Source organism: Paroedura picta, chromosome 7 (assembly GCF_049243985.1).
Source record: "Paroedura picta isolate Pp20150507F chromosome 7, Ppicta_v3.0, whole genome shotgun sequence".
NCBI classification, from domain to species: domain Eukaryota; kingdom Metazoa; phylum Chordata; class Lepidosauria; order Squamata; family Gekkonidae; genus Paroedura; species Paroedura picta.
This window is the reverse complement of record NC_135375.1, coordinates 30,881,555-30,907,418: the sequence shown is the minus strand read 5'-3', so window position 1 is coordinate 30,907,418 and position 25,864 is coordinate 30,881,555. Positions and strand designations below refer to the sequence as shown.

General features: G+C 43.0%; 1 long non-coding RNA gene across 1 annotated transcript; it reads left to right on the top strand.

Annotated features, from left to right (window-relative positions):
• Positions 1-16,306: 16,306 nt before the first annotated feature.
• LOC143841757 (uncharacterized) lies at positions 16,307-21,343 on the top strand. Its single transcript, XR_013232788.1, has 3 exons — positions 16,307-16,489; positions 19,095-19,192; positions 21,239-21,343. It is a non-coding gene; the product is annotated as an uncharacterized LOC143841757 (long non-coding RNA).
• Positions 21,344-25,864: the final 4,521 nt, after the last annotated feature.

Genomic DNA, 25,864 nt, shown 5'->3' with positions numbered 1-25,864 from the left:
GTTGTTTAAGCAAATGGATGAACCTAACAAATAGAAATCAGACTTATTCAAGAACAAGTGTGTTTACAATGGAGCTGAGCTATTGCCTTCTTTATTCTATACCTCTGCATTTTGCTTTCTGGCTCATTTATTGATATTCCCTATCAGATCTTTGATTTTCTCAAAGTGCTTGAAGGTCAAACCCAAAAAATCCTAACATACACACCTAAGGTGGGAACTGTCTTTCTTGGAAGTTCATCGGCTACCATTGAGACAGATATCCAGATTCTTTATCTCAAGATTTCTCTGCCCCTTGCCACATATTTTGTTTCAATGACAGCCAATTAACTCCCAAGAAAGGCAGCTCCCACTTTACTTTGTGCCCACTGAATTCCTAATCCATTCTTTCCCCTTAATTTCTTGCTTTAATATTGAACATTCCTCCTGCCACGCTATGTAGTTTCTATTCCTTCTGCAGTGGCTCCACAGACCATCAATTCTGTTAGTCTAGAACAGTGGTTCTCAACCTGAGGGTCAGGACCTCTTTGGGGGTCAAATGACCCTTTCACGGGGTCGTGCCAAGGCCAGCAGCTTGGGGGGGGCACCACTGTTGCCACTCCTCCTGAAGGCGCCCGCCAATTTATATACAATTTACAACCAATTTATATACAATCATGAATAATGGATCTTCATGCCATTGGTCAGTTTCGGTGAAAGAACACTTGCATAATTTTATGGTTGGGGGTCACCACCACATGAGGAACTGTATTACAGGGCCGTGGCATTAGGAAGGTTGAGAACCACTGCTCTAGAAAGTGCCATATTCCCCAAAACCTTCCCCACCAGGCTTAGAGCCAAATTAAATTAAATGGTATCCTCATGGTGGCCACTCCAATTTAAAGACATTTCAGAGTGTCACAAGGGCCTGATCCTGACTAGGCCCTCAGCACAGTACTCATTTCTTTCCCCCTGCATCTTTTCAAGTGTCAAAACAGCTCTGCCGGGAAATAAGACCACCATGCTACAGGCTCAATCCCTCACGGCATTTTAAAATGTCTTTAAAATTGCAGCAGCAGCATTTTTAATTTGGTCCTTAGATCTAGCATGAGTAGCCAGTGTGTACCCACCAAATACAAGGGACTAATGTTAGTATGAGAAAGTTTCTCTATCACCACTCTGTCAGCACTTGGCACACGTAACCTAAATCACTGAGATCTGAGGTTTGCCAATCACCTAAAAAGATTAATTGATTATGGATTTATCAGTATAAAGATTAATTATCTAATTAAATAACTGAATTCAGTATTCCAAATGAAGCTGATGTTTTGAGACGATTTAATGAGTACAATAATACCCATAATGGATCATTTGAAATATTGCATGAATCAGCTGTCTGAATCAAGTTAAGTACATAGACTGTTCATCAGCACTGCCGTGAATGTCGTTTAAGAGAAAAGAGCACCAATTAAACAGAACAGAACTTTTATTCGTGCTTAATGAATTAACCCTGTTGATTGACGTCTCTAATCCCACTCACATGATAGAGCGCTGTTAGATAGCTGTGCTGTTTGCTCTTCTGGTTCTTCAAGTTGAATCCGTGAGATTCATAGACATAATGGTGTAAATGAAAAGTATTCTACTATTGCTAGGCTTGGAAGTGCTGCTTTCTTCCTAAAGGCATTTTAGAAGAGTTAACAAAAGCAATTGGAAGCTGTTTTAATTAAAACAAAAAATTCAAACGATCCCTATGAAGATACTTCTGTGGTGTAGGAAACAGATAAAATTATATCCCCATCACCTAGAAGAATCCTCCCCCAATCCGTTCGCATAACCTATGGGCATAGTACCACATTTCTTTCCTACGCTGGAAGTGAAGCAGTACAAATCATAATAGCTACCAATATCTAGCATGCATCTGTTTCTCACCCCCAATTGCAACAAGTCTTTGATCTGCAGGTACAATTACATTTCTATTGGTTCTGTTTTAAGATTCTTCTCACATGGCTCAGTTTTAATTATTTGGTATTCTACACATTTTCTCTTTGAACCAGTAACTATGGTTTTCTTAAATTTCACATGGCTCTTCTTGAACGCTTCTATCTGATTTTCAGTTGATTCTTCCCTCTTCTACATCTCCCCAAAAATGTCACATGAAGAATATTTTCGCAATCAAAAATTAACAGTGACTGTGGTTGATCACATACATAAACCACTGCATGCTCATCTTCAGTTTGTAAAGGTTCCCTACCAGTATCTGAGAAACTGCCTCTCCACCTATGCCTCCCCAAGAGTTTTACGCTCCTCCAACATCAATAAACTGGCGGTCCCTGGCCCCAGGGAAGCTTGTCTGTCAATGACTAGAGCCAGGGCTTTCTCAGTCTTGGCCCACACGTGGTGGAATGAGCTCCCGGGGGCCCTGCTGGAACTAAAACAATTCCTCAGGGCCTGTAAAATGGAGCTCTTCCACCAGGCATTCGGTCAAGACAAGTAAACAATCCCCTAACCACCAACCAGAAGCCCCATAATCAGAAAATGGGACCACAGTGCAGACAGACCAAACTGTTGTTTATTGTTATTGAGTACTGTTGTTATATTACACTGTTTGATACAAGTTCCACCATTCAATCCATTTATTGAATTTTCATCGCACTGTACTGCGTATGTGAGTTATGATGTAAAGTGGACCAGAACCAATGGGATGAAATTAATTCAAAAGAAATTCCGTCTAAACATCAGGAAGAAGTTCCTGACAGAACGGTTTCTCAGTGGGAAAGGTTTCTTCCAGAGATGGTGGGTTCTCCATCTTTGGAAATTTTTAAACAGAGGCTGGATAGCCATCTGACAAGGAGGCTGATTCTGTGAAGGCTTAAGGAGTTGGCAGGTTACAGTGGATGAGTGATTGGGATGAGAGTGTCCTGCATAGTCCAGGGGGTTGGACTAGATGACTCATGAGGTCCCTTGCAACTCTATGATTCTATGATTCTATGAACTGCCCTGAGCTGAAAGGGAGGGCAGTATATAAATATAATAAATAAATATTATTTATTTCTGGGTAGGTTCCAATGTTTGGGGACCAGATTGTCCCACTTTTTGAGGGACATCTGGGGCACCTAGCAAATTGTACTTATGCTGCAAGTAAAAATATATATATTACAATACAATTTTTGCGTTCTATGAAAATTCCATATAGACCACATTTTTAATCAAGAACCCCCCCCCCCAGTCAGTGGTGTCCCGCTTTGCCAATGTTAAAATCTGGTCACCTTAAGTTTGGCACAAATAACTCTCTAGCTTCAGCCCTTTACTCATCTGGTGAATTGCATTTCAACTCATCACAGATTGATCACTATTCATTCTTCATTCCTCTTTATTCTCAGCATCTCCCTTCCTTCCATTCACCCACACTTTCCTGTTCCTTTTTCCAGCCTCCGGATCCATTTGATGCCTGACATTCAGGTGTCTCCAAATTTGGCACGTAGCTCCCCTCTGCAAAGTATTCTGCAAAAACTCTCTTCATTCTTCATCCAGGAGGTTAGGATTTGCATGCTTCTGGTCAGGAGGGACATAGTAGCAGTCAGGGCTGCATGAGATGGTTCAGTTAGGGGCTATAAGGAGCTGGGTTGCCTGTCAGGTATATACTGTTTCCTGGAAGTGCTAGGATAAATTATGGGAGTGGACTTGGAACAAATGAACATTCACCCGGCAGGTTTTTGCCAAATAGAAGGTATCAGCCCAATTAGGGCTTGAGAAAGGTACATTATAGCAAACGTTGATCATTCAGAAAATATGCTCCCCAAAGCCAGGTGGAAGCAGAAAGAATGCCTTTTGACTGCTTATTAGATAGGCCTACAGATAACCCCTCTTCCTACTTCTTCATATACCAAGTGAACATTGCTATTGAATGCATCAATAATAGGCAGGTATCTGGCATCTTTCATTTTCTGCAATGTGTAATACTTGTTTCCTGTTCTGACCCTTAAAAGACAAGGAGAAAACCAAGGAAGCATTTTTTTTCTAGCATGGAGTCTCACTTGAGTCCCACTTGTGTTAGAAGCTGATGATTCTGAAGATAAAAACAATAAAGATCAAACAATCAGCCAGCGAATCACATTCCTCACTCTGCAATATGATGCCACCAGATTTGTTAATCCAAAAGGCACAAGCCCAGATGAGAAGAACAGCAAAAAGGGCAGATGCAAGTGACTCTTAAATTACTAGAACCGAATTACTGGCAGGTTCTAAAACCAGTATATCAATGCTGGTAGTGACAAGGAGCCCATCAGCCAGGAAAACAAATAGACCCCATTCAACATCTCACTCAGGGCCGCAGTAAAACCAAGGATAACTTCTGAGAGCAGCAGGTAGGAAAATCAAACCAGCTATGGAGGGGGGGGGGGACAGCCTCTTGAACGTGCCATGAAAAATCACCTGTCTACTAAAATCACAGCAAAACAGCAGGCTCCTGAATGTGAGGCAGATTGTTTTAATGCTGATTAGGATTTACTTTTTCTACACCTGCTGTCGGCAAGCATTACAGCATAAACATCAGCAAACATTGATTAAGAGTATTGCCTGAATGAGACATTGGGGAGAGAAGGGAAGGGAGCATGGTGATTCTAGTACATTAAGGGCAAATTCCATGCAACAATGAAAGAGAGCTACATGTTTCTGTTGCTAATGAGAAGCTAGGCTGAACAATATTTTACAAAAAGTTTTTCACACTGATGGCTCCTGTAGACAAGATTTATTTATTTTTTCATCAGTATCAAGCTCAACAACCACCCGCTCCAAAATCTCAAGAGGTTTTACAGCACCAGATAGATTTCTAGATTGTGGGTTTAGCGCACATTGGTGGAAATTGTAAGAACACTTTCCTGGGGGTAAATCCTATTGAATGAATGGGACTTAGGATAGTTCCAGCTGTTATTCTTGCCCACTCTCCAGCACAGTGAAAAGGTTCCACTTTTCCAGGTTGGTTCCCTCTGGAGGATAGAGACCTATGGTGTTTTCCTTCAAATATGGAGCATTGGTAGAGGCACAGAAGAACTCTCACAAGGATCTTCAAAAAACTTCCTTTGTTTTCCCTACAGCTGCAGGGGGGTTCACCATGTCCAATCCTTTAAGGTCCTGAGGGGGAGGGGTGCTATGGCTTGGTAACAGAGCCTCAGCCTTTCATGGAGAAGTCTCCAGGTTCAGCCCCAAGCGTCTCCACTTAAAAGGATACGGTGATGCAGAAGACCTCCATCCGAGACTGCGGAGAGATGCTTTCAGTCTCAGTAGTCAGTACTGACCTTGACAGACCAAAATGGGGTACCAACACTGAGGAGAAAGGTCAAGGATGACAGGGCTTCTTCAATGCTCTCATATTTCTGGTACTGATGGTACAGAAGCTTTGTATTGCTTTTGTATCAATTAATATAAGAATTTTTCCTGATACCGAATAACTAAAGGTGGAAAACATTTGTCAACTCCGCATACAACATTTCATTCCAGTTTAAGAAGACTTGGTTCTTATATGCCACTTTTCTCTACCTGAAAGAGTCTCAAACCGGCTTACAATTGCCTTCTCTTGCTCTCCCCACAACAGGCAACCTGTTAGGTGGGTGGGGCTGAGAAAGCCCTGATGTTACTGCTTTGTGAGATCAGCACTGTTGGAGCTGTGACAAGTCTAAGATCACCCAGCTGGCTGCATGTGGAGGAGGAGGGCATCAAATCTGGCTTGCCAAAATAGAAGCCACTGCTCTTAACCACTACACCAAACTGAGAATTGGTTTGCAAATCTGTTAATCACTTTTGACCCTAACAGGACCCAAAGCATCTTTACAAGCAACAGAAGTACAGCAGGTTCCCAGGAGAGGCAGAATAGAAATTTTTCAAATAAATAAAGAATAATAAAATACAATACATGCTGTTTAAATATATAAAAAGAGACAGGAAGAGCAAACTATATCCTAGGGCCAATCTGGAATCCAACAGTCCTGGTGTCCAGGTCAAAGAACATGAGGTACGAACCCTTTGGCTTTTGCCTCCGGCATGCCCAAGATATACATCCCAAGACATACATATCTAAGGAAAGATGAGCAAACAACAGTGCAGCTAAGATGTTTCAGCTAGCAGCACTGATGTTCATCCCAATCTGCTCTTGTAGACTACAGATTGGATAGAGGGTTGCCTGTCTTGACAACCAGCAGAAGATTGACAGAACAGGGATATTTGCAGATGACACCAAATTGGAACAAGAAGTGAACAATCCAGAAGATGTAGTTCAATGAGACTGAGATCTGAACACATTGGAAAAGTGAGCAAATGACAACAAGGTGCAATTCAATAAGGAGACGTGCAGAGTCCTACATCTGGGTCACAAAGATATGAAGCATGCATACTGAATAGGAGATACACTTCTGAGTAGCGGTGTGCGTGAATGAGAACTTGGGTTTTTGTAGACCGAAGCTAAATATGAGCAGACTGTGTGATGCGGTGGTAAAGAAGGGGAATGCAGTCTTGGGCTGTATCAACAGAGGCATCGCATCAAAATCATGAGATGTCATAGTCCTGCTGCATACCACCTTGGTCAGACCCCATCTGGAGTACTGTGTGGAGGTCTCACTTCAAAAAGGGTGTGGGTAAAATTGTGAGAGTTCAGAGGAGAGTGATGAAGATGATTCAGGGTCTGGGGACCAAGCCCTAATGAGGAAATTTGGAGGGACTTGGGAATGTTCAGGCTGGAGAAGACATGATTGCTGTCTTTTAAGTATTTGAAAGGTTGTCATTTAGAGAAGGGTAGGGAGCGGTTCCTGTTGGCAGCAGAGGATGGGACCCACATTAAAGGGTTTAACCTACATGTAGAATGGTACCAGTTAGATATCAGAAAAAAATGTTTACAGCCAGTAGTTCAGCTGTGGAATTGGCTGCTTAAGGAGATGGTGAGCTCCTCCTCAAACAGCAGCCAGATATATACTTATTAAGGATGCTTTAGATTGATCCTGTTTTGTGCAGGGGTTGGACTAAATGATCTGTATGCCCCTTTCAACTCTATGACTCTTTGAGGGGTCATCAGTAAAACCCCAGAGGTGGAAACTCTACAGTAAAACCATAGAGTTTATGGCAATTCCTAGAGAGAGGACTGATGTTTTGTTCCCTGAAGCTACACTATTGGGCCATCAGCCTTTTAAAGACCATTCTCCTGCCATTGCTCTAAGTTGAAGTAGGAAATGGCATCCCTGGGGACTGACAACCCTCTATATTCTGCTTGCAATTTAGACATTTACGCTTGGAAGGAGACCAGCCCATATAACCCAGTGAATATATAGATGTTACAAATGTTTCACAGCTATGATAAAAACACAGTTATCAAGAAATAATTTCCTGTTCTTTGGTTATGTTGCCACACCTCAGGTCTTTATGGCTCTTTTCTGAATGTTTTGTAACAATGTGCCTTTGGAAAGCACATTATCCGGACCTCAGAGGAGGAATCTGCATATGTTCCCAACATGTCTGTGTACATTTTCCTTCTTCACAGAAAATCTGCAATCTGCATAGGGGGCATACAAGTAATTTGAAAGGTAAAAGACAAATAGGTCGTTTGTATATCTGTGTGAGACAGAGAAATAGTTTAACTAAAAATAGAACAGCTTTTCCACCTAGGACAGAAACATTGATTGTTACAGTGAAGCATTTCTGATTACAGATAACAGATGAGACTTAATTAGTGTGGACAGCTGGATCTGCCACTGAGATAACATGACTGGAGAAACCCTGCAAACTTAATTTAAGAATAGCCATTAACTCCTCCATCGTCAAGCTGGACTAGCTGAAAGAGATTCAGACACCATTACAGTTGCCTCTGGACTGTTGTGAATGTATCATTAACAATATTGTGTTAACACTGAAAGTCACAGGCTCAAGAGCTGGTACAGGAAATTTATTTTAACTGTGGCTCTTGGTTATATGTCCTGCAGTAGAACACAAGGAGAAAGGAAAAGGGGGGGGGAGACCCAAAAGATATTCTGGACACATCCAAGGGTTTGAGTATCCCTGCCGTAATTTCTGAACATTTAGTCTGAATATCTGACACCTGGCCATCACAGCAGCCCACTATACAGCACCAACTGGGGAAGGGGGTATTGTTAAAGGGTAGCAACCACTCCTTCTGCATTCAGAATATGTTCTGTTGATCCCAACAAGCCATTTTTATTTCAGATTCAGAATCTCAGATATATGCTTTGCAATTATTTCAGCCTAACCACAAGGGTTGTGTGGATCATTTTGCTTCTCCCTGCTTGGAAGTGGGGGGAGTGAAACCAAGGGGTTAAATGGCTCACAGCCATTTCAGCCTAACAACAGGGCAGGTGCACCCATCCGCTTTTATGCTGAAAGGGCAGCAATGAGTTCTTTCAGTGGTCCCTTTTTGCTTCCCCCCACTTGTAAGTGAGGGAACAAAACCGAGGTGTTAAATGGCTCCCAGCCATTGCAGCCTAACAGTGGGGAGGATTAAAGGGTTGCAAACCATTTCAGCATCAGATTTTAGTTTAACTGCATGGCCGGTACACCCTTCTGCTGTTAGGCTCAAATGACTGTGAGCCATTTCTGTGGTTCCTTTCACTCCCCCCTCCAACTGCAGCCCTCCCCCCCGCTTGGAAACAGGCTAAATGGTTGCCTAACAGTTCAGGTGGACCCACCCTGCCCAAACAGCCAAACCAGACAAACATTGGTTTGGGTGTACGAACCCAGCCAAGTTCATGCTGAATTTTGGCTCATGAATTGATTTGTGCCCTTCCCTAATGATGCTACTATTTTTTTTCCCTGCAGGAACCCACAGGTTGAACAAACAAAAATATATAATTTAACTATTTATTACCAAGTGGGCATAATTAGTATTAAAAACAACATTCAAAGATATCATTAAAAACTTAAATCCAGGATAACAGCAACCAAGATGTTGCATTTGGATTGATGTTTTTAGTAATATCTTTGAAGGTTGTTTTTAATCCAAGTTACAGTTATGTGCATTTGGTAATAAATAGCTGGATTTTATATATTTTGTATTTGTACGACCTTTGGGTTTCTAGGGGGAAATAGTATCACCATTATTTGATTTTCAAGGGTTTTTTTTGGGGGGGGGGGTTAAAAATGTTTACTATTTATCTCCTTACATCTAAAGATTCATAATGCAAGCTATACACAGGGTGTCTTTAGCCAATGCTATGATACACAAACTTCATGTTACGAAGTAACAAGTTACTCAATTATTTCAAAAGTTTAATGGGTGTTGAAAACAAAGTGGGAAAGAATTCTGCTCCTTTCTGAAATCCTCTACTCCCTTCCTCCATGAACAGAACCCTGCCTTGTCTTGTAAATCCATTTCTGATGGAGGAGATATTTTCTGTGAGGCAGGAACCAGTTCTTGAAGTGCTGAAGCAGCTTATTCAAAGCTCATGGGAAAGCTGAACCAAATCCCTCTGTCTTTAGGTGCATAAAAAGGAACATCTCAAAGGTTGCCCCCACTTTCAAGTTGAACAGTGCAATTGAATGAAAGAGACAGATTTTCTTTGCAGTGTGGTTACTGATGTGTGTAGAAAAATACCTTTTTGGGATGGCGTGCTCGGAAGGACGAGCAGCTGTTGAAGTCCATCCTTGTCTCCATTTCAAAAGATGTAATGAGAAGGTGTTGGAGTCTTTCTTCTTCAAACATTCACTTCATATCATTTTCGTCTCGATTTAAGGACTGCCCCACCCCCGCAAAAAAAAAAGAGTTAAATGGCTAGCTTTTGAAATAGTGTCTAAAATTGGGAAAGGCATTTGGAAGAAGAACTCTTTTTCTTTTTTTTTTTAAAGGTCAGGGTCCCCCCCCCCCTGCTATTCAGGAGGTTTAAACGCCAGACAAAGCGAGCACCCGACATCCTTTGAAACCTGGTTGTAGGTGCAAAAGAGCCAGAGAATAAAAACGCTTTTGCTGATTTTGAGCAATGTCCTTAGTGTCAAAGCATTGGAAACAAAAATACTGGTTGGCCTATATACATGAAAAATAGTCTCTTGCCAGCAGTAATTCTCTTAAAGTGTCTTAAAAATATATATGTTGAAAAATATATCGATCCCTTCCTGAAGAGCCAGGAGGGAGTTCTGACATATCTATTTCAGGGCAAATAATCCAGAGTAAAAAGCTGCAATACTTGAAAAGCAACTCAAAGCCCTTCTTCAGTCTCGAGGGCTCTACTGCCCTTGGTGCGAGCAAGAACTGCATTAGAACTCCTCACTAACCAAGCGGTGAGATCAATTTGGGTACGAAGGGAATATTTGGAGGAGGAGGAGGAGTGTGAACCCTCCTTCCCTGCCATTGCATTATAACATTGTGCTTGTTAATGAGAAGAAAAGAAATCCCGTTAAAGGGAATCTCACAGAACAGTTTTAGCAGTAGCATCCATTCTCCATACATATCTGCAAGGCTGGATTCTCGTGTTTAATTTTTTTTAAATATAGTAGTTATTACAAGGTGGCTTTTGCCCAGTTGTTCTCATTTATATGAACACAGGCCTATATGATGAGTTCAGAAATTTTCTCTGGACAACTTCAGTTTTCTATTGTTCACTAGGGCAGGAGTTCCCAGGCCTTCTGAGCCCACAAACACCTTTGGAATCCAGACACAACACGGCTACATCTACAGAATGGCTACCACAGGACGTGGAAAATACCTGCCCCAGTTTGCCTTCAGTCACATGGTCAAGATCAGGAGTAGTCAAATTGCGGCCCTCCAGATGTCCATGGACTAGAATTCCCAGGAGCCCCTGCCAGCATTGATCCTTGTGCTATGGTCAAGATCCTTGTGCTATGGTGGCTCCCTCTTCCCGCCCCCCCAAAGCGAGAAGCTCGCCAGGCCGCGAGCAAATCGGCCGCCGAAGCAGCCAATTAGCTCGCGGCCCGGCAAGCTTTGGCGGCCAATTTGCTGGCGGCCCAGAGGGGCCGGGAGAGGGAACCGCGGCCGCCGGCATGGCGGCAGCACAAACGCACATGTGCGGACTGCCATGCACGCGCGTTTGTGCCCCTGCAAACACGCATGCACGGCAGTCCGCGCATGCGCGTTTGCGCTGGGGCTGCCGCGCGTGCGCGAGGCCCCGGGCCACCCTCTCCCGCCACTCTGGAGCAGCGGTCCGCGGCAACTGGAAAGTTGCGGACCACTGCTCTAGGGTAATAAATTCAGGCTCTTTCCAGGAAGGGCTGAAAAGAGCATCTTGCTGCATAGATGTGTATTATCTGCCTACTTCCCATTTTACAACTAATCACCTTCTGAGGTATCCAGATATTAGAAAGAGAACCTTTCAAAAAGGAATACAGGTAGTTGTCTATCGACCTGAAATGTATATATTTAGGAGGTGTATATGCTACCTCTCCAGATCTGCTGCATCCAGCTAAACAATAAAACAAAACCAATCAAGATAAATAAAACAAGTCAGTAAAACAAATCAGAATAACTAAAAACCAGATCTAGCCATCTAAAAGAGCCAGAGTATAAGAGCATTTATAAACTGAATTCACTATTCTTTACATAGAGAGGCCGCCATTCTACCTGTAACAATTCTTTAGAGATGTTCCCTATTTGTCCCATTTACCTACTTATTTACTTGGAAATTTTTAAATGCAGGCTTTCCAGAGAAATTGCTTGAGGCAGATTTTAAATACTCAGTTTATATATATGTATACACACACACACTAACAAGAGATATTCCGTGATTACAAAACTGATACTTTTTCAAAAACAGATTCTTGCTCTAAATCTTTCTCCAGCACAGAATATTATCAACTTTCCTGGGGTGTTATTTGTCTCTATAGGACCCATTCTATGTACAAGTTAATGTAGCATTTCTTGCCTATGACTCTTCTACAACTGTTTACAACATTCATGCAAAGTAAAATTACAAATAACTTTTTGTTCACTGTATTGGCAATGCTGCATTATCAGCACAGCAGGCATCCAAAGAAGGGGGCAAAGGTGAATTCCAAGTATTGGTTGTTGTAAAAGGATGTAATGCCCCAAGCAAGGACACAGATTAGCAACATATGCTGATGAGTTTGTTTTGTTTAATTTTGAGCCAGATGCTTTAATCCATTCTACTATGCCTATAATCAATCACTTCAACACTTCAGAATTAAAAATAAGCCCTGCAACTGAAATTATCTTTTCTTTGGCTATAGAAGGACTCTAACTAAACAACTTGTGGCTACGTTTTATTTGCAGAAAATTCCCCAGGGTGCCAATTATTTCTGGAAACTTCACAAACGTGTCTTTTGGTAAGAGAAATCTACCAGGAAATATGTCCCTTTCTTGTTCACTGAAATTCTCATCCTTTATTTAACCACTCTGATAGAAAAGAAGAAACCAAGTGCAGAATTTTGGAACCATATCTCAGATAGTTTAAATTATTATTTCAACAGACCATACTTTTGAGGAAGTACACTTCTGAACTGCCCCTATGAACAGGTCAGATTAGGGTTAACAAGTCTAGGTTGAGAAATACCTTTCTCTGGTCTGCAAACAGAGACAGTCAAATGCTCTACTTCACAGAAGATGATGCCCCAAGATGCTTCCATGCTTGAGAGGACAGGCAGGGGGCAGAAGGGCAAGATCTCAGCTAACTGCTGTCAGCAATTATTTTCTTAATGTAGACATATTTATTGAGCCCAAGATGTTTCCCATGCAATTCAATCTCAAATGAATACAAACAAATCCAAATTGCTGTTTTTTTTCCTATTTATCTCTGGAATCTGTTAACCATTTTCATTATGCTGTATATTAATATCTTCACATTTTGCCTATATGAACTTACTTCCATTCCATGACATTGTATCTGAGGAATTGTGCATGCACAGTAAAGCTCATACCTAGAATAAAACTTTGTTGGTCTTAAAGGTGCCACTGGGCTCTAAATCTGTTCTGCTGCTTCAGACCAACATGGCTACCCACTTGAACCAGCCTTGGGCTGTATCAACAGAGGCATAATATCTAAATCACAAGATGTCATAGTTCCATCATACTCTGCATTGGTCAGGCGATGCCTAGAATACTGTATGCAATTCTGGAGGTCTCACTTCAAAAACGGTGAGGACAGAATGGAGCAGTTGCAGAGGAGACCATTAAAGATTATAAAGTGTCTGGGGACCCAGCCCTACCAGGAAAGTCTGAAGGACTTCAGTCGGGAGAAGAGACGATTGAGGGCGGACATTATTGCTCTCTTTAGGTATTTGAAAGGCTGTCGCTTAAAGGAGGGCAGGGAGTTGTTCCTGTTAGCAGCAGCACAATAATGGGTTTAAATTACAGGCGGAAAGATACTGGCTGGATGTTATGGGGGATTTAAAGTAAGATTAGTTCAGCAGTGGAATTCGCTATCTAGGGAGCTAGTGAGCAGTGAGCACTGGCAGTCAGGCAGTGGCTGGTTTGAACACTTGTCACGGATGCATTTCAGTAAGGGTTTGGACTGGATGGCCTCTACAGCCACTTCTAAATCCATTGTTCTATTAACCAATGAAGAATGAATCCTATCCTGGTGTATTTAGATTAGTAGCAGCTTCTCAATTGACAAAGATCAGAATGTTGACACTTACAATACCCTCCTTTTGGAAGTGCCTTTAGTTTCCTTAAGTACCTTTGACAAAGATACTTTATGCTAAGTTAGTTTTTTAAAAAAAACAGTACCTAATAATTACTGAACCATTCTATTTCACAGCTTTGTAGATACCATTAAACAATTATTTTCCATAATTGGTGCATTATATTACAATGGTGCCTACCCTTTTCTTGATAATTAATAAAGATATTAAACGGTGACTCTGACGCCATGTGAAATTCTGTATTACAATATTACTTGTCACTCACAACGTCGTTCTGGCATGTTATACATTATTTAATCTGCTATACTTTTGACACGTCTAATTAAAGATTCAGATCACAACAATTGGCTTTTTTTCAACAACTAGCTCCCATGTACAAATGTCAACCCTCTGTGTTACTATTGCCACAAAAGAATAGTCCGGCACCAGCATGCCACAGTCTCTTAGTTTTAATCAAAAGGAGAGAGTTGTTTTCATCAAGGTGGATAAACATGAATTCATTTTTCAGCTGTCTAGACAAGATCAACTCCAATTAATTTCTTAGCGCCAATGTCCAACCCTTTTGTGGCTCTCTTCTAAATGCCATTTCAGGTCTCATTGTCCTCACAGTCACAAGTGAAGGGCATTCCACTTTGTTTCCCTTGGAAAGGCCAAAGAGAGATGTAAGCCTATGCTCTGTGTTCCTGGTGGCACTAATGACAGTACAAACCAGACTACTCCGTCTTCATCAAGGGCTACGTATCAATTGAGGAGCGCAGCTGATGATAACCTGACTCAGCTGTAAGGACAATGGAGTCTCTATTATATAGGTCACTATCAGAGTTCATGTCAGCAAATCCCTGCAAATCACATTTTGCCAAGGAGGAAAATGCACACCCTGTCTCTCTTAGCAGGAGGAAAAGAAAAGCCAAATGAGCCACACAATTAAAAAACAAAACAAAAACCTCTAATTGGCCGGTTTCTGAAGCACACAGAAGAAACAGCACCAGGAGTATCTGAATTATTGTACATGCAGAAAAACTCTGCGTATTCAAACATCCCCTTCCCACTGAATTGATAGGCTGCCATTCTCTGCCTACTGGAGGCTAAAACATGTCAGAATGACAACACAACGGAATACGAGCTGAATAAATCCATAGATGTGTGTGCCAGGACACTCTTTCATAAACTTTTGGTTCTGAATACGAAATGCAAATTTATTAAAAATAAACCTGCCATGAGATTTTATATACCTGGGCAGGGGACACACACCAGAAAGGCAAAATAATGGAAGAAGGAAAAATATCTCCAGTAGTCATCAAAGTTAACATTAAAAGACCTTCCTTTTACTATGTACTATGCAAGCTGTACAAACAGCCCAACTAGAAGAAGAGTCGGTTCTTATATGCCACTTTTCTCTACCAGAAGTAGTCTCAAAGTGGCTTAAAAGCACCTTCCCTTTCCTCTCCCCACAACTGACACCCTGTGAGGTTGGTGAGGCTGAGAGAGTCCTGATATTACTGCTCAGTCAGAACAGCTTTATCAGTGCTGTGGCGAGTCCAAAGTCACCCAGCTGAGGGAACGGGGAATCAAACCTAGCTCTCCAGATTAGAAGCTGGTGCTCCTAACCACTCCACCAAGCTGGCTAGTTACTTGGGGCAACAATGGATCCATCCTAACATTTCCAAGTGTATATAACTTCCTTCCATGGAGTGTGATATTCCTCAAAATCATGTTCTTCGTTTTCTCTCTCCACCATGGACTGGATCAAGAGGCCACAGGAGAGGAGGAGGAGGCAGGAAAACATGCTCCCTGGGCCAAAATCCTTGCAACCACGGAAATGTCTAGTCTGGACCCAAGCATCACGGAAGCAAGATCTGCAAGTTGTGCTCCAGCATCCTTGTGCTCCAGCATCATAAGAGAATCAGATTTTTGCATATAATGTTTTTGTGAAAGCATCTTACACAACAGCCCTGGATCACCCAACACCTTCTGAGCGAGGAGGATGCCTAGCACTGTGCTCCCTTCTGGGCTTCTGGATCCCTCGCGCTCCTGCCCAAGAGGAGGGCCTTACAATAGATGGATGAATAGATGGACAGTCAGATAGATAGATAATATACACCTTCCATATTTATTACATAGTTGATATAACTACAGATAACCCACTTGTTGTCACAAAAGCCTCATGCTGTGTAGACACATCATCTCCCAGCTAAATGTGCCAGGACTGTAGCCTTACAAAGAAACAACAGGAAATTATAGTCACAAACGTGTAAAAGTAATTTAATAAAAACTATAGTGGCTATAATCAGAAACTCGTTGTTATACTTTAATCCTATAATGCTTCAAAGAACATTTTATATGTTTTTAAAGAACTCAGTATTTTCAGAGGAGAAATGAGAAAATTATAATGTTGCATAACTTATCTCTATTCTGAGGAGTTTGGAAAGTAAGTTGCAAGGTTGCACTCTTGCACATAGGGTATATGCAGTCATACTGCTTTATGTTACTTATAAGAATGGCTAGTAAAAATAACCCACCCTTTATTAATGGTATCATTTTTGGTCTGAGCATACCACAGTTCCGAACACTTCTGGGACATGCTTCAGCTGCTGAGGGGTGTGCTTCAAATACAAATGACTGCCTAATGAGATGCCTTCAGCATTCCAGCCAATTAAAATCCATTTAAAGGGCAGCTCCTTAGTGGAAGAGAAATCCCAAACACACCCAAAGCCACCTCCTCCCCCCCCCCCCAACTGCCAGCAAAACTTTCCTTTCAAGCCAGAGGCCAGAAGTCTCCTATGGATGTGTCAAATCAGTAAGGCATGGCTATTATGAAACTGGGGAGGGCTGGGGGAGGAGAGGAGACCCATGGAGCCATCGCTGTGAAGATGACACTTTCAGCACCACCTCAAAAGAGGTTTGGAGTGGGGTGAGTTGTCTTTTTTGAAGGGGTGGCCTCTTGCAGAAGGGCAATTTCCCATTTGGATTGGTCACTTTTCTGTCTCCCATATCGGTCTATTATCTCTGCATATGGAATTTATTTTCAGGAGTAAGCAAAAGGCTCCCCTTTCCATGCCTGCTTTTCAAGGCAAAAGTGAATTGAAGAGACACACCTGCCATCCCTCCTCTTTATTTTTGGCCCAGCCAGCCATCCACTGACTGGGAGGAAATGGGGTATGTGTGTGTTTCTCATCATTATCAAGCCCATACTATTTCTGCATTGAGAAATAGCTTGCTAGTTCAATGCTGTCTATGCATGATTATTTTGTGGATAAGGCTTGTCTGGGCACAAAGCCTGCCTACTCTTGAGTAAACTTGCAGGGATATTTTAGTTTTCATTTCATCAAAGGTCCACATGTTCTGCTGAAGCACCGTGAGGGAAAGATGGGATCAGCGTGTCCTGTTCTCAAAGTATCTGTGGTTTGTAAAAACTCTACTGGTGTGTCACTGGTGGTGGAAAATATATGGAGGGAGGTGTGGCTCTTCTTCCACACCATGGTTCTCATCTCCTCCCTTCCCTTCTCTCCCAGTTGCCGCGGTTCCATAAGTACAGTAGAGGGTGATCAGAGGCTGGAGACTGCAGTCCAGGCCTGCTTTCACCTCAGGATCCTTGCTGTGGGGTGCCTAGCTGCTGCCACTTCCCTCCCCCTTCCTTACGGTGAGCTGGCTAGTGGTGGGCCCGCTCTGCCCCACCAGCTGAGTGCTGCTGAACTGGAGGAGAAAGCCTGTAGATTGTCTTCTTTGCAGCCCACCAGTGGATTCCTTTCTCCTTTCCCCCCACCAGTCACAACCCAAGAAGCCCCAAAAGCAAAGTGATAAAGGCTTTCAATTGTGGAGCTGAAGCTGTTCCTGCTGGTGGCTCCACCATCTTCCCATCCCCACCAGGTTTTGTCTTCCCTCCTGACCTATGGACGTTGCTGGCCCCATAAGATGGGGGTCTGTTGAATACCCGTAGCCTCTGTAGTCCCTCATCAACAGGGGCATGGCCAGGTGAATGTGGCCTGAGAGGGGGCTGTCCCAACCCTGGATCCACCTGCAGCAACAGCAGATCTCTGTGGGTTGTCTTGCGGCCTCTGTCACCCACGCTGGCAGACCAGTGCCCTTTATTTGCCTGCTGCCTCTCCTGGTGCCACTCCATGTGGATCTCTGTGGGTCGTCTTGCCTTTTCTGCTGTCTCCACAGGCCATGTGCAAATAACCAGGCAGCCTGGTCCTGCCCTTACCCAGCCCCTCAAGTGTTGCATTTCCTCCCTCGGTCTTTGCCTGGAAAGCTCACTCCACCATCGAGGTGGCTTTTTTGGCGGCTCAGTCACAGCCTCTTCAGGGGTCGTGGTCTGAAAGTGGCAGCAGCAATGTCGGCAGAGGGTCGGGGGGTTGCATGTTGCCACTTCTAATCAGAGATTTGCAATAAGTTTAGCAGGGGTGAGGGAATTATTAAAGGAGCTATTGGACTCTATTTTTGCTGTGCCAGTTCAGACCAACACGGCTACCCACTTGAATCTACAGTGTGTCTGTCAGTTACTATTTCCACCACCTATTATCTCTCTGCCCTGACCTGGATGGCCCAGGTTTACTCAATCCAATCAGGTAACCAGAGTAACCAGGGTTATCCTGGTTCATACTTGGATGAGAGACTGCTAAGGAAGTGCAGGACAGCTATGCAGAGATAAGCAATGCCAATCACCTCTGTTTGTCTCGTGCCTTGAGAACCCTATGAGGCCTTATGTCAACTGCACCATGACTTGATGGCATTTCCTACCATGATTATCTCGCCATGCTAACAGGGCAACTTTCAGTCACAGAGAGATTTATTTATTTAGAAAGTCTCTACACCACAGACCCTGAGGACATGCTCAAGGATTACTTTTAAAAAAAACCTCAAAAACTATAAAAGAAGCATAAAACACCATGAATTGTTAGTTAAAAACCCACATAAAGTATAAAAACAGCATCAAACAGCTTAATATGAATTGAATGTATAACAGATCTTATGCTAGAATCAGAGAACAAAAATGAAGTTACCTTGATAGACTGTTGGCTATCTGATGTAGGGAGAGATTACCCAAGGAACAGAGACCGGGGTTGGGGCGGGGAACTCACAGTTCTACCCTCCCTTTCTTACCCGTGAGGTGTGGAAAGAGTGTGTCCTAGTTATGATTTCCATCGTCTCCCTCAAAAACACACCTTCCATTTCAGTTTAAATTCCTTTTTGTAGTTTCAAGAAAGGAATTGCTTACGCTCGGAAACCCATTTTACAAATGATGATGAGTGACTGGAATTTGATTTAGCATCTTATTAGCAATGGCTATATTATGTGATTACATATTCAGATAAATTCTGCTTGAGGTCAAAGTGGCTTATCCATGATTAATCTCTGATTGATCTGGCTGCTGGCAAAAAGCTGCACCATTTGCATAGCTCCTCAAACAGGGAGAGGAGAAAATGCCCTTTAGTGGGAAAGCATTCCTCCAGAGTGCCCTCAGAGGCCGAAGCGAGGGGCTCCATGATCCTGAGCAGCAGCCTTCTCTCTTATAGAATGAGCTCGACAGCTGATGGACAGACCCAATGGCTGTCTTGTACAAAAGGCAGAGGTGAAAAGGAATGAGGTGTGAGCCAGGAGAGCGAGCCATAAGGTAAGCACCGAGAAAGCAGAAGAAAGGAAGATAGTAAGGGGAGGGGGAGGGTGTGAAAGGAAGGAAGGAAGGAAGGAAAAGGGATCTTTTTTGGAAGTGATCTTTCCTGTAGCTATTAGGAGAAATGGCAGACTGGCTGAAATCTGACCGATTTAAGTGATTTAAGATGAGTCTGTCTCAGTAAGTCCATGGAGAAATTGAATCCCAAACACATTGCCCTCCAAAATTCCTCGGGAAGGATAAATGCTCATTGAACTTGCTAAATCTGCAGAGCCAATATCAATTCTTGCATAAATAAGTAACAGGAGAAAAATGGAGTCCCCTGATGACTGATTGTCTAAAGCAGAAAAAAAACACCAGCTAACTCAGTAACAACTCATGCTCTTTTTCTTACCAGTTCTGATATAGTCATAAGGTAACAAATAGAGACTTACGCAGAGCATCTCTTTTCTGCTGGCCTCACTCTATTTCTTCGCTTCCCAGAAAGCCTCTATACCCTCCCTTTTCCTTATTCCTCCCTCCTTTTCACCCACCAGTTAACCAGCCTTTATCTGTCCTCCTTTCCAGTTTTCTCTTATCTCCTCCCTCTGGCAGCCTCTCTCTTCAATATCTTTGTGGTGTCATCAACCAGGCCAGGCCTAATTGTACACCTAGGAACCCACAAGGACTTGGAGAGGGCCCCTCACTGTATTCCACACGCATAATATTCTCGATCCACATTTCCTCTTTTTCCCCTCCTGGGAGCCTCCTGTTATCCTGTTCCCCTTTCTCCCCCTCACCCAAACAACCTTTCATCTGCTCCTTGTCTTCAGCTATATTTATTAGTTGAAATATTTATATCCTGCCTTTCCTCTTGGTTATTTCATTTATCCCCTGCTTTCCTTCACGATGGGGACACAAAGCACTTTACGTCATCCTCTTCCATTTTATCGCATGACAATCCTGATAGGAGGTTAAGCTGACAGTGTAATTGGCCCAAGGTCACCTAATGAGCTTCCACAGCAGAGTAGGGATTTGAACTCAGGTCTACCAGATCCTGTTCTGAACCTCTTGACACTACCCCACACTGGCTTTCATGTTGGACAGTAGCAAGCAGCTAGGTCTGGGGAAGTCAGGCAAGGCAGGTGGTAGGAAGTCAACCAGTGCTGAGCCTGACCCCAATGAATCCTCTCTCGAATGCCTGAAGCACCCTGGAAAGACCTCTGCCCTGTTCTTGGGCTTTTTAGTGACAAAAACTAAGGCTTGAAGGATGACAATAATATTGACCACCAAGACCTGAAATGCCAGTGGGAATATATGGGAGAAATGGTGAGGGGGTGCTGAGATCTTGCTGATGCAATCACACCACTTCTGGAAATAGCAGGAGTGGATGTCATGGATGCTCTTGGATTTGCAAAAACTTCCTGACTTTGCCACCACATGATACCAGCTGATCATTCTGAGTGTCCTGATTGGCAGCTGCAGCCTGGCAACCCTATCATGAGAAGGCATGAGAATGCCTTCTGAGTTTCAGAATCTTACGCTGTCCTTTGCAGGGAGGAGTGGACATGCAAAGTTAAGCATTTAAAGTAGCAGAAGCCTTATGATAAGTACTGCAAAATAGCATTCTTACCCTTATAAGATCAAAGACACTGAATGACCTCAGATTGTCGGTCACCCACTCAGAGAATTCATATTTGATTGAGCTGTAATACGTATGTATCGGCATGCTAAGGAGACCTGACAAATCTAGACAAGAGGATATGATTGCAGATTATGGTTTATGTTTTCTTCTTTATGCATAAGATACTGCATTTAACCGTGTCCTGTAGAGTAGTTCTGGATACAAAACACTAGCCTGCCTGTTATGGCAATCGCTTTCTCTTTGGGGTTAAAATCTCTTAATTGCCTGTGCAAATGGCTCTGTCATATTGTCAATGATGGAGAGAAGTGCTTGACTTAAAGTCATTGGCCTTTGTAATATCACTATTTGAATAAAGGTGCATTAGTGTTGACTCTCGCCTAGTGGCTGGGAAAGAGTGACAACTAACACGGATTTCTCCCCAGAGATGAGAAATGCCAGGAAAGGCACGAAGAACAGAATTTAGAGCAAGTTTGGCTGTCCACACTGAACTTCAAACACGCGATGATGATGAGGAGGAGGAGGAGGAGGAGGAGGAGGAGGAAATTTAATCTATATGCTGCCCTTCCAGTGCACGGAGCGGATAACAACATAAAAACAAATACAAGTTAAAATCACTGTGTTTTCATTTCAAATAGAGGCCAACATGGCATCCTGAAGACTAACAACTTAATTTCAGCCCAAGCAATTGTAAACTTGAGCCCTCTGTGAGATGCAACAAAGTAATTCTGCCATCACAGCCTTTTACTATATATTCAGAGGATGGAGGGGGGAGAGGAAATAAAGCAATAATGAACAATGGGTTCAATTAAGGCCCTGTTTGGGACACTTGAGTTAATCCATCTCATGCTGTGTCTTCGTCTTTTGCTGGCTACCTTCAGCTTCTCCTAGCATTGTTGTCTTTTCCAGAGACTCTTGTCTTCTCCTAATGTGACCAAAGGAGCTGGGAGACATATATTCAGATCCTCAACCCACCACACAGCTTGCTGGGCAGGGGTGAATCGGTAATTAAGGGCACCAGGGAAAGTCCCAGTGGGCTGATGGCCCTCCTGCCAAGAGCATCCCAGGCCCGAGCAAGGTGAGGCTTGCTTCATGCAGGATGGCCCCATACAGGATAGGTGGAGCTTCTACTACTTATCAGTCCTTGCTTGCAATGAGGTGGGAAGGCAGGAGCTTCTGTGAGCTGGCAGCCCCCAGCCCTGTGCAAGCGGAGTGCAAAATGAGCACTATCAAGGCAAACAAGCAGAGACTCTGCCCTGTGTGAGGCCTGAAGGAGCCACCATGAGCTGGCACCCTCTGCTTTCCACCTGCTGTTCCTCTCCCCACCTCCCTCAGGGACATGGGGCCCTTTTTTGCCTCCTGGTCTGTGCATTTGAGCCAATTCATCTCTCTCAATTTAACCTGGCTCACGGGGCTCTTGTATCATATCAGCTGAAAACTGCCCTAAACTGCTGCCCTAAACTCTTAGGAGGAAAAGTGGCATGAAAACACATAGAGTTGGCATCTGGGCCGGTTGCTGTGCCTGGTCCCTGTTGATGACGTCTCTATCAGATGGCACACTGTTAGTTGGGATTAGGAGACTGTCCATAAAGCAAGGAAAGGCCTTTGAGAGGAAAGTAAAATTGTCAATAATTACAGCTGAGACACCAGAGTTGTTTTAGGAGGAAGCTGTCCCTCAAGCCTATCCTGTAGTAGTCATTCTATGGTTATCAGACGGTCCTTTTTTTGTTTCTGCAGTTTGACTGAGGATACTCCTAATCCTGAGAAAATTCCCACCAAGTTCTTAAAATGCACTAAAACTAGTGACAAAAGATTTTTCAGCTCTGTGGAGCCAATGTCAGCTAGTATAGAGTGCTTCATACAGTTAGGAAACACAGTGGATAATAAAGAGAAACTGAAACAAATGTCTTCTTCAAGAACCATGCTACCTAAATGGTGAAAGAAATGTCCTAGTTGGGAGGGAACGTACTGTAAGATTAGATTCATTGGAGTGTGATCACTAAAGGAGGATGTCCTTAGAACTTCAGGAAGGTTATATGGCATCTCTTTCAGAGGGGGAAAATGGAGATGACAACATAATGACATGTTTTGAGCACATGTTGCACAACTAGTAGTTCAAATTGACACCCTATAATTTAGGTCTTGCTTCGTCTATAAAATAGATTAAATATCATGCTTGATGCTAACATCTTGCCGAAGAAATTATCCCATCGCTCAGAGAGACAGAATCACTTCAGCTCAGTTGTTGCTGGTTTATATGGGAGAACCAGGTGGTAAAGCTTTTGCTGGATTGTACCACTTCAATCTTCAGAGGATGGAGGGGGGGGACATGTTTAAATGCTCCCTTATGAAAAAGAAACCTATTATATGGAATGGTGGGTTCAATAAGGCGCAGTCACTTGTGTGTCAAAACGTCAGCCTCCATAGTAGATCGGACCCCCCCCATCCTTCTTAGGGTTATGATTACAGTGATTCTACTCCCTCCGTGGGTTATGAGCTGGGTGGTATAATGTCGCTGCCGCTTGGATTGGTTGGGTTAGGTTGGGTTGTTCAGCCTTTTTAGAAGATTTTATTGTATTAGGGGTTTTTATGGGGGGTTTATTGTTGTGATCCTCCACAAGCCTTGTGGGAGTGGCGGGCTATAAGTCCAATTAATAAAATAATAATAATAATAACAACAACAACAACAACAACAACAATAATAATTTATCGCACACAACTGAACTACCAATCAGCTTATATACAGTTGAGAGGCTCTTGTGATTGGCCGTAAGCCAATACAACAACCAATAACAGGCTGGATCCTGCATGCCAGCCAATGGCAATTACACATCCCTGATGCTAGAGCTAAGATCCCTGCTCCCAGTCCCTGCTAGACCGTATACACAACATATTATATGTTTCGATCTCCCTTTCTCCAAGCAGCTACGGATGGCTTACACGGTCCTTCATTTAATCCTTCCAACAACTGTGGGGGAAGGAGACTCTCCCAAGATCACCTGACAGACCCACGATAGCCCAGGCAAGCCCGATCCCATCAGATCTTGGGATCTAAGTAGGATCTCGGCCCTAGCTAGCACTTGAGAGGGCAACTTCCAAGGAATACCAAGCTTGTGATGCAGGGGCAGCCGATGGCAAACCACCTTTGAATATCTCTTACCTGGCAGCCACATAATCTTAGGATCTCCTGGCTATATTACACCCATGCCATACAATAAATCATAAATAAGTAATGACCTGACAGGCATCATAATTAAGTGGAATTCCGAACCCTGCTGGTCTCTCCAGCCCTAATCTGGCACTCCAGTATACCACGTTGGCTCCCTGCAGTAGTCGAGTCAAGAAGTATCCTAGGCTCAGGCTTACTCTCTGAGAAGGCCACTCTCTGATGTGTATTATCTATGGGGAGTAAAGGTTCTGTTTTAAAAAGGAGGCACATTTCATCGCCTGAAATGGTACAGACAGGGAAAAGCTCTTCAACTTCAATGTATAAACTCTTTCCCTCACATTTTACATCCTCCACTGAAAGGACAGGCATTTACAAGCTCATCACATATTCAAGAATGTATAATCCTGACCCTATCTAATGTACACAGAATGCACTAACCATTTGAACAGTTTATCTCCTAATAAATCCAGCAATTAAACTATTGCTAGGTCTCAACTGAAATGAGATACCTGTTAGTATGCAGAACGTAGCTGATTCTTTCCATAGCTATAAAGGAAAAGGAATATAAATAACAGGCACCATTATATATACTGGCCTTACATTCTTGACCTAAAGAATTCATTATTTCCATTGTAGTAAACAGACTCTACTGAAATTTTTTATTAGAACATACTGCCTATTATTTTATTCAGGCTCCTTCAGGCTCTTTAGTGTGTCTCATTTATCACGCCTTATCCATGAAAACCATCTATAGTAATTCTGTCAGCTACACAGATATTCTGATAGTACCAAAACAGAGCAGCTATGGGCTCCAGTATCTTTAGAGTTAACTAGCAAACTAACTAGCATGAGTCCTCAGAGAAGTTCTCTCTTTCTTAGGTTAACAGGGAATCTCTGGACACCACCTGTCTCTTTTTTTCTGACTCCGGAATTTCCCCACACAGAGAGACACATAACACACACTCAATTGCAGATTTGAATGCCATTATGTATTTACACTGAGAATGCTCCTTTTATATCTGCAGATTGTGGGTTTTTTGAAAAGCCATCAGAGCTTTTACCATCCCAGGGAAATTTACAGCTGCCTGTAATATAGCATAAAGCACAACTTTTTAAAATTCACTTGTGCATAATTGCCTGTAGCTTTTTGTTACACTTGGTAACCAAGATGGTGAATAACCAAGAAGGTAACCAAGTAAACTTGGCTCCATGGCCAAATTATGTGTATGTAAGGTTACAATGCATAGTTTATTTTCCCCAGAGGATCCCCATTGACCCCAGTAAGTCTATGCTGATATATTGTGTTATAGGTTTTATTTTATTTGTATTTATTTTATTTGTTTCCCACCATTCCCAGGCTAGCTGACTCATTGCAGGTTACAAAGTAAAAACCCCACAATAAAACCCTGATAAAAACCCATCCTTACAATCCCCTGGCAGTGAAACAACTAAAGCTCCCATCTCTGACATCCCATCAGTTCAACAGGTCCCGATGCACTTTGGTGGATGCAATAAGGGTTAGCCAGATGATCTGGCTATGCCAAGGAGGGGCCCATAGATTTTCTCTGCACTGGCTTCAACCAAATGCCTGGAGGAAGAGCTCTGGCTTGCAGGCCATGTCCAACTGTACAAGCTCCAGCAGGGCCCTCAGCTCTTCTGGGAATTCATTCCACCAGGTTGGAGCCAGGACCAAAAAGGCCCTGGCCCTGGTCAAGGCCAGCTGCACTTCGCAAGTGCCGGGAACCACCAACAGATATGCATCCACAGAGCAAAGAGCCCTGTGGGGGGCATAAGGTGATAGGTGGATAAGTTATAGACCAATTTCTTCTGAACTATCATTTCCTTCACCATTCATCCAACTCAAATCAGGCAACATCAATAA